Source organism: Stegodyphus dumicola, chromosome 3 (genome assembly GCF_044657685.1).
Source record: "Stegodyphus dumicola isolate Sdum_Otavi_A_Nest chromosome 3, ASM4465768v1".
NCBI lineage: Eukaryota > Metazoa > Arthropoda > Arachnida > Araneae > Eresidae > Stegodyphus > Stegodyphus dumicola.
The window spans coordinates 218,288,235-218,296,324 of NC_140770.1; the positions used below are offsets into that span (position 1 = coordinate 218,288,235).

The 8,090-nt window shown below is 32.7% G+C and overlaps 1 long non-coding RNA gene across 1 annotated transcript; it reads left to right on the forward strand.

The window, feature by feature from the left end:
* The first annotated feature begins 500 nt into the window (after window positions 1–500).
* On the forward strand, window positions 501–7,412 carry LOC118201018 (uncharacterized). Its single transcript, XR_004760182.2, has 2 exons — window positions 501–1,172; window positions 1,279–7,412. It is a non-coding gene; the product is annotated as an uncharacterized LOC118201018 (long non-coding RNA).
* The last annotated feature ends 678 nt before the right edge of the window (window positions 7,413–8,090 follow it).

Genomic DNA, 8,090 nt, shown 5'->3' on the forward strand with positions numbered 1-8,090 from the left:
ATGCTTACAATAAATATAAAATTACTCTTTACCATAAACCCAAGAAATATTTGTAAGGTTGCTCTGAAACGGACAATTTTTCAAGCTCATGAAACTTCTTTGGAAACTGTTAGTATCCCCTTCTTAGTCAGTTTTGTGATTCAAAGAATTTTCATACTGCGTTTCCATTTTTGTAAGCCAATGTGTCCGTAAAAATATTTCTAATATAATGTGGTTTTTCTTTTCTTTCACAATTGGCGTTAGGTTGTTAAAATCTAGAAAAGTCACGAAATAGCTTTTACATGCAATCTTCTAAACTTACTTCCTTTGAATTTGTCACAGAATGTAGTTCTTGTCATGTAAATCTCCGGTTTGTGTAAAAGCATATCACTAAAGCAGCTCATTTGCATAAAACAGGCATATACATTACTGCAATGATTTTTCTGATAAAAGTAATTTCACTTCGCCTGTGTCTTGAATCCACAATCAAATAGCAACCATATAGTTGTCAAGTCATCAGCATTCATTTTCCGCTTTTTAGGAACGATACTGCTATAATACCAAACCTTTATTCTTAGATTCATAAGTGATGCACGGTGTGTTTGCGCTTTTGGATGCTCGATAAAAATAATATTGTGTTCCATTTTTATTAATTCCATTATTCTGCCTCAAAGTTAATGTACCTCAGTAGTTAGGATTTGAGTATCCCTGCACCCCGGAAGTGCAGTCGACCTTCAAAAGTACTTGGATGTAGTAGTAGGCGGTAATGTAGGCGAGACTGTTTGTCATATACCATGTTTTTCTAAAATAGCGCGTCAAATGAAGGATGAGAGGCTTGTAAAAAAAAAAAAAAAAAAAAAAAAAGGGGGGGGAAATGATTTAATTAAAATTCACGAGTCGAATGTAATATGCGCATTTGAAAGGGTTGGTTTCAGTTGAGTGGGCTGAGATAATATTCTGCATTGCTAAATTAGGAACGAGATGGTCGCTTTTCCTTGAGAAAGGTTAGATCAAGGTTAAGATTTTGAGGGGGAGGGGAAAGTAGTATTTGATGTAATATGTGTTTTGAAAGCGTAAACATCCTGTAAGCGCACAAGGCGAGACTTGTGAAACTTTCACTTGATCATTACATTTCGAAGCGGTGAGGTTGGTGCTATCATCCTCCATAAGGATTACAATGGAAGCTCGTAATGGTGAGTGAAACGTAAGGTTTTTTTTGTGTTATTGTTCTTTTATTGTTAAATACTTTCTGCGATAAATGTTAAGCATAAAATTATAATTAAAATTAGTTTATTTTAGAACGCAAATGTAGATGTGTTGACACGTTGGGGGATGTGCAGCCGTCGGAAGATCTTATTTTAAACCTTGCTCCCGAGGAAGGCGAAACCTCCCGCAAAAAACTCAAAAAAATTAAAATATACATTGGAAAAAATGTTTCAATAGAAACTTGTGACTTCAAAAATGTCAATTATGTTTCATTTGTAAGGGTGTATCCCGAAACCGCCGCCACCCCCAAAAGATTTAATATAAATATGAATTGTATTGATCGTATAATCGAAGCTTTGGGGGTGATTAAGAGCCACTGTATGTAAAATTAAAAAAAAAAAAAGATATCAAAATGCTAATTTTGCTGGAAAGCGGTAGTGGAAGTTAGTAAATTAATATGAATTTTATATAATATTGTAAACAAAAAAGTTCCATTATTTATTTATTATTTTTTTCAAATGATGAATTTTATTCAGTTAGCGCAAGCCCACCGAGGCTATTTGCGCACTTTAAGAACAACATTCGATGCTTCTCAGAAAGATCCGTATGAGATATTCAGAACGGCACGCCCTGCCATATACAACATTTTAAATACTAGATCGAGTTTAAGACTCAGGATTTAAATATGTTTGAAAATATGTTTTGAGAAACTGGGGAAAGATGAAAAAGAAATTAATCAGTGTTTTTATTTTTGTTCTCATTGCGAAAGGATTTTATCCTCTAACCAAATCTACGAAAGCATTGACGGATGCTTTAAAAAGATTTTAAATTTGATAGATAATTTTGTGCGTAATGGAAGCGGGTGGAAAATAAAAAAGTTAGAGTACCTTGACTTACACGTTGGAAACTATCGGGAAATTCGCGGTGGTTGTAAAAACATCGCTTTACCGACGGGATTAAAAAATAGAAAAGCGTTGTTAAATATCAAATGTGGTGACGACAATTGTTTTTTATATTCTGTTGCCGCAAGTGTTTTTCCGAAATCCACTAGAAATCCTCAGAAGGCTTACTTGTATAAAAAGGATATATCACGTTTTAAATTAGGATCCCTCAAATTTCCCTTAGCGTTAGGCGATGTAAAAATGTTTGAAAACCTGAACGATGTTGTAAGGATCTTAAGTTTTACTAACGTTTATTTTATTTTAAATCTTTACTATCACTTCTTATTTTCTACTTCCGGCCAGAATTATAAGCGTGAAGGAGTTTATGCAAAGTTGTCTGGCGAACGCCAAGTATTTAAGTGTGGCCTTTTTGCCAAGCAGAAGAGAGGAAGCCGTGAGTTCGAAGCAGGCCGCTTACCTTAGAAGTTACGCAGTTGCTACTTTGCCTTCCAGGCCAGAGGTTTTAATCCTCTTGATAAATTAAACGTATTGTAGTGTTCACAGTCTCTGTGCTACATACGCTTCCTGTTATTACAAGGCCAATCTTATTCTAAAGTTAAATTAGAGTTTAGTTTTATTTTGATATCTTTTAAGTTAGACCCCGAGTGGAGGGTCATTGTATTCCGAAGTACGGAAGTCATTGTATATAAAGAAAAAAATAAAGGGTTTTGTATACCCTTCGTCTGTATCCTGTCTACTTACTACAATTAGTGAACATAGCTTTAGTAAGCTCTCTGTTCTAGTCAGGTCATTGTATGTTTCCGAAGAAGGTTAGAAGAAACATTGAACCTGATAATGTATCCATAAACGTGTATGGATATGAGGAAAATGAAATATTACCTTTGCAATTAAGTGAAAAGCGAAATGCGACAAAAACAGTAGATTTGCTATATTTTCAAAAACATTTCTTTTGTATTCGAAATTTTAATCGTCTATTACACGCAAACGAAAAACGAGTAAATTTTTTTTGTAAAACTTGTTTAAGTGGGTTTCAGAGAAGGGAAACGTTAGAGTATCACAAAACTCTTTGCAATGAAAAGAAACCGCAGAAAGTTAGCATTCCTAAAAACACACTTCTTAAATTTACAAATTTAATGAAAATGCATTATCATCCTTTTTGTGTCTTTACCGATTTTGAATGCCTCACGCGCAAGATTCAAACTGCGTTTCCTTCTCCGCAACAGAGTCATACTACCCCAATTGAACAGCATATTCCTATTAGTTATACCCTAATAGTTACTGACGTGGAAGACAAGATTATTTTTCATGAATATTTTTGCGGAGAGAATGTAATGGAACATTTTTTCACAACGTTGAGCGAAATCAAATCTAAAATTTTGCAAAAGATGAAAGAGTGTTTACCGATGCAGGAGACGTCAGAAAAAAGTTACTATTCAAATATATGTCATATATGTTTGAATCCTTTCTTAGAAGGCGATGTTCGGGTCAGAGATCACTGCCACTAGAGTGATGGGCATGTGAGAGGTCTTGCACATCGCTCCTGTAATTTGAATTTTAAAGTGTCAAACTACATTCCGGTGGTAATTCATAATTTCAGGAATTATGATAGTCACCTGTTACTAAAACACATGCCGAAAATGTATGCAAATAAAGTTAACATTATTCCGGTGAATTTGGAAAAATTCACCATGTTTACACTAGATGAAATGAAATTTATTGATTCGTTTCAATTTTTAGATGCGTCTTTGGACACTTTGGTGTCGAATTTGAAAACGTCACAACATGAATTTAAATTGTTTAATGCATTTTTTGAGAAAAATCTCCAACGAGAATTGTTATTGCGGAAAGGCGTATTTCCTTACTCATATTTTGCGTCAACATCGGTGTTGGATGAAATTTCGCTTCCACCGCAGAGCGCGTTTAATAATGTATTACAAGGAGAAGCAGTTTCCGACGAAGATTATGTACATGCCACACACGTGTTTCATTCGTTTGGATGTAACACTTTTGCCGATTACTTAGAGTTATATCAAAATACAGATGTTATTTTGCTAGCCGAAGTATTTTTATCCTTCAGACGCACCGCTCTAAAATATTACCAGTTGGATCCTGTACATTTTATAACGGCTGCCGAATTAACGTGGAATGCCGGACTGAAAGCGTCTAAAATTGAATTAGAGCTTCTAGGAGATGTGAATCAATACATTTGGTTTGAAAACCAAATGCGAGGAGGTATTTGTTTTCTGAGTAGACGTTATGCTCTTGCAAATAATCCTTATATCCCCGAGAGTTATAAACCCGATTTACCACACACCTATATCTTAGCCTTAGACGCAAATAATCTATACGGGTGTGTAATGAGCCAGCACCTGCCATTGGGAGGTTTTTACTGGTTAAAGGAAAATGAGGTGGAGGCGTTTGATATTTTGTCTTGTGTTGAAGACGGTGATGTGGAGTATATTATCGAATCCGATCTGTTATATCCCTCCCATCTGCATGACCAACACAATGATTTACCGCTAGCACCGGAACATTTTGAACTCACTTTTGACATGCTATCGCCTTATGCCAAAACCCTGAGCAAAAAATTTCAGTTAGAGACGACACTTCCATGCAAAAAATTATTACCCAATTTTTTTGAAAAAAAAAATTACATCGCTCATTATTTAAATCTAAAGTTTTACGTAGAACAGGGTTTAATAATTAAGAAAATTCATAGAATTTTAGCTTTCAAACAACGAGCGTGGCTTAAAGAATACATTGCTTTCAATAATATGAAAAGACAAAATGCGTCTAGCGAATTTGAAAAATCTTTCTTTAAAAAGATGAATAACGCTTTCTATGGAAAAACCTGTCAAAATGTTAGGAAACGTATTCGCGTACAGGGCGTTTTTAGTGAGGAACAATGCCAAAAAAAATTAAACAGTCCTCTGCTGGAATATTTTGAAATAATTAATGAAAATTTTTCAGTTTTCAAAATGAAAAATCCAAATTTGTGTCTAGATAAACCGATTTATATAGGTTTCAGCGTTTTAGAATTAGCGAAGTTGCACATGTATAAATTATTCTATTCCCATTTTAAACACTTTTACAAAGAAAAATGCGAGTTGTTATACACAGATACAGATTCTTTGTATCTCTATATAACAACTGAAGATGTATATAGTGATTTAAAAACGAATTTTTTAAATATTTTGGATTGCAGTAATTTCGAACCCAATCATATAATGTTTAATGAAGAGAACCGTGGAAAACTGGGATTTCTAAAAAGTGAGACACTCACCCCCATATCGGAATTTGTGGGTTTGAAATGCAAAATGTACGCATTTCGTTTCGGTGATACTGTTAAAAAGACCGCGAAAGGAATCAAAAGGAGCGCGCTCAAAAACATTGGATTTGAAACGTATAAAAACGTTTTCGAAAATGCTTCCCTGATTAGGAATTCTCAATATTCAATCATTTCAAAAAAGCACCAACTGCAAACGATTTTTCAAAATAAAGCTAGCCTCTCGGGATATTATGACAAAAAATATTTGTTAGATGATGGAATTCAATCATTGTCTTATGGTCACTATAACACGCGTGAAGAAGACATGAATTAAAAAAAATGATGGAACTTTTTTGTAACATTTTATTGTAGAGTGTGACATTGTATTTTTGCAACTTATATTTTTTTATGCTAATGATCGACAAAAAACAAAAATGTGTTTCCCTCCCATAGAATACTCAGAAGATATGGCTTTATTTCAACCAATTTCTTTGCAAGATATGTGTATTCAAACTATTTTATCTTCGATATTATGTATAGCTGAACTGTATAATGTAGAACTGAATATTCCTCGTATGATTTTAAGAGATATAATAGAGAAAGGTCGATTCTGGATTGATTTTGAAAGTAGTTTCTCCTTAGAGAACAGAGATGTATTTTGGGATGAAAGTTTAACTTTCTATGAAAGAATTCGATTTAATAAGTGGTTTTCTAAACAATTTATTGCCTGGTTTTTCTTTGATGATGATGTTATATTTCTTTTACACCTAAAGATTGCACATATCACATTTGTAAAACATGTAATTGTTCAAAATAATGAGTCTAATATTTATTTGAAAAGCTGCAACAAATGTTTAGAATTGTGGTTACGATGTCAAACAGACACTACCAGAACGAAATGTAAAATTTTCAGAAAATTCAATCATTTCTTATGTTATAATGAAAGGGATACCCTTTCTTATATGCGAAATGAAGATAACTGGTGTGAGATATGTAAGCAAAGTCCTCTGTATTTCATTTGCGACGAGAATTCATGTTGCATTTCTTTTGGAAATTTGATACACGAATGTCCCCGAATTAACCATGATCACTGTTGTAATAATTGCTATGGAGGTTTTGTAGAAAACTTTTCTTTTAACTGTCAAATATGAACAAAAATACTGATACATTATGGCAATATTCTGATTAATCATTTTTATTTTATAAACACCCTGAAATTTTTGTTGATATGTAATGATTCCTTTTATGTTTGTAACAATGTGAAATGTACTTTTTGTTTTATTTGATTACTTATTGTATTATCAATATAACATCTCACATGGTGTAATGAAGATAATGGGTTAGTTTCTATATAAATTTACAACGAAAAATCGTTTTGATTTCTTTAAATGTTCATTTTAATTTCTGATACTTATATGCGAAATGAAGATAATTGGTGTGAGATATGTAAGCAAAGTTCTCTGTATTTCATTTGCGACAGGAATTTATGTTGTATTTCTTTTGTAAACTTGATACACGAATGTCTCGCGAATTAACCATGATGACTGTTATAATAATTGTTATGGAGGTTATGTAGAAAACTTTTCTTTTAACTGTCGAATATGAATAAAAATACTGACACATTAAGGCAATATTCTGATTTATCATTTTTATTTTATAAACACCCCCTCCATGTATGTTTCGACGAAAAAGAGGGGGAGGAGGGAAAGAAATTTTTGTTGATATTTAATGATTCCATTTATGTTTGTAATAATGTGGAATGTACTTTTTGTTTCATTTGATTACTTATTGTATTATCAATATAACATCTCACATGGTATAATGAAAATAATGGGTTAGTTCCCATATTGGATTTACATCGAAAAATCGTTTTGATTTTTTTTAAATGTTCATTTTAATTTTTGATACCTTTATATATTTTACAACAGTAATATGTTTTTTTGTTTCATTTGATTTTTTCATTGTATCATGCATACAAGAATGATTAGTTTGTATTAAGCTTCTGTAATCCTTTAGAAAAAAAATAAAAAAATGGACCTTATCCAAGAGGTCCGGTTTTAGTATCTTCTTGGAGGAATTTACATTTTATTAATTTCTTCAAGGCAGATGCTTTTACCGGAAAACAAAACAGTGGAATAGAAAAAGGCAGCTCATAAATAAGTGTAAAAATGTATTATTTATCTATATATCTGATATTTTTTTTTCAGAGACAAAAAAAATTGCATTTGAAAGAAAAAAAATCCTTTTTATTGATCAAATTGTTTGTGTTACACACAAGTGCGATGTAATTCTCGCACAATAGCATCATCATTCAGAATAACAAAGTAAGCAATTTTAATTACATAGCTTTCATCTCTTATACATTCACTTTCATATTCAGTTTTTTTCGAAGAAACACAATCCAACATGCTATTATATAATTTACTACATGCCGAAAAAAGAGCTATTTGTTCATTTTGAATGTATAAGTAGCAATATCCATATTGTTGTTGTGGTTGATGGTCAGCTTTATGAATATGCTTGACCACTTCGGCATTCTTCAAAATTTTCAGGTAATGACGATTTCCTTTCCCGCTAGTGTTTTCATCGTAAAGAGCATTACGAATGCAGTCGCTTAGGTTTTTAAAGAAAAAATGATTAATTTTTTCAACGTGTACTTCTTCAACAGGACTGTTTTCGGAGTTTCCAGTGTGCAAATAGCCGTAACGTTCCATCGTCGACTTCTGAAGCGTTAG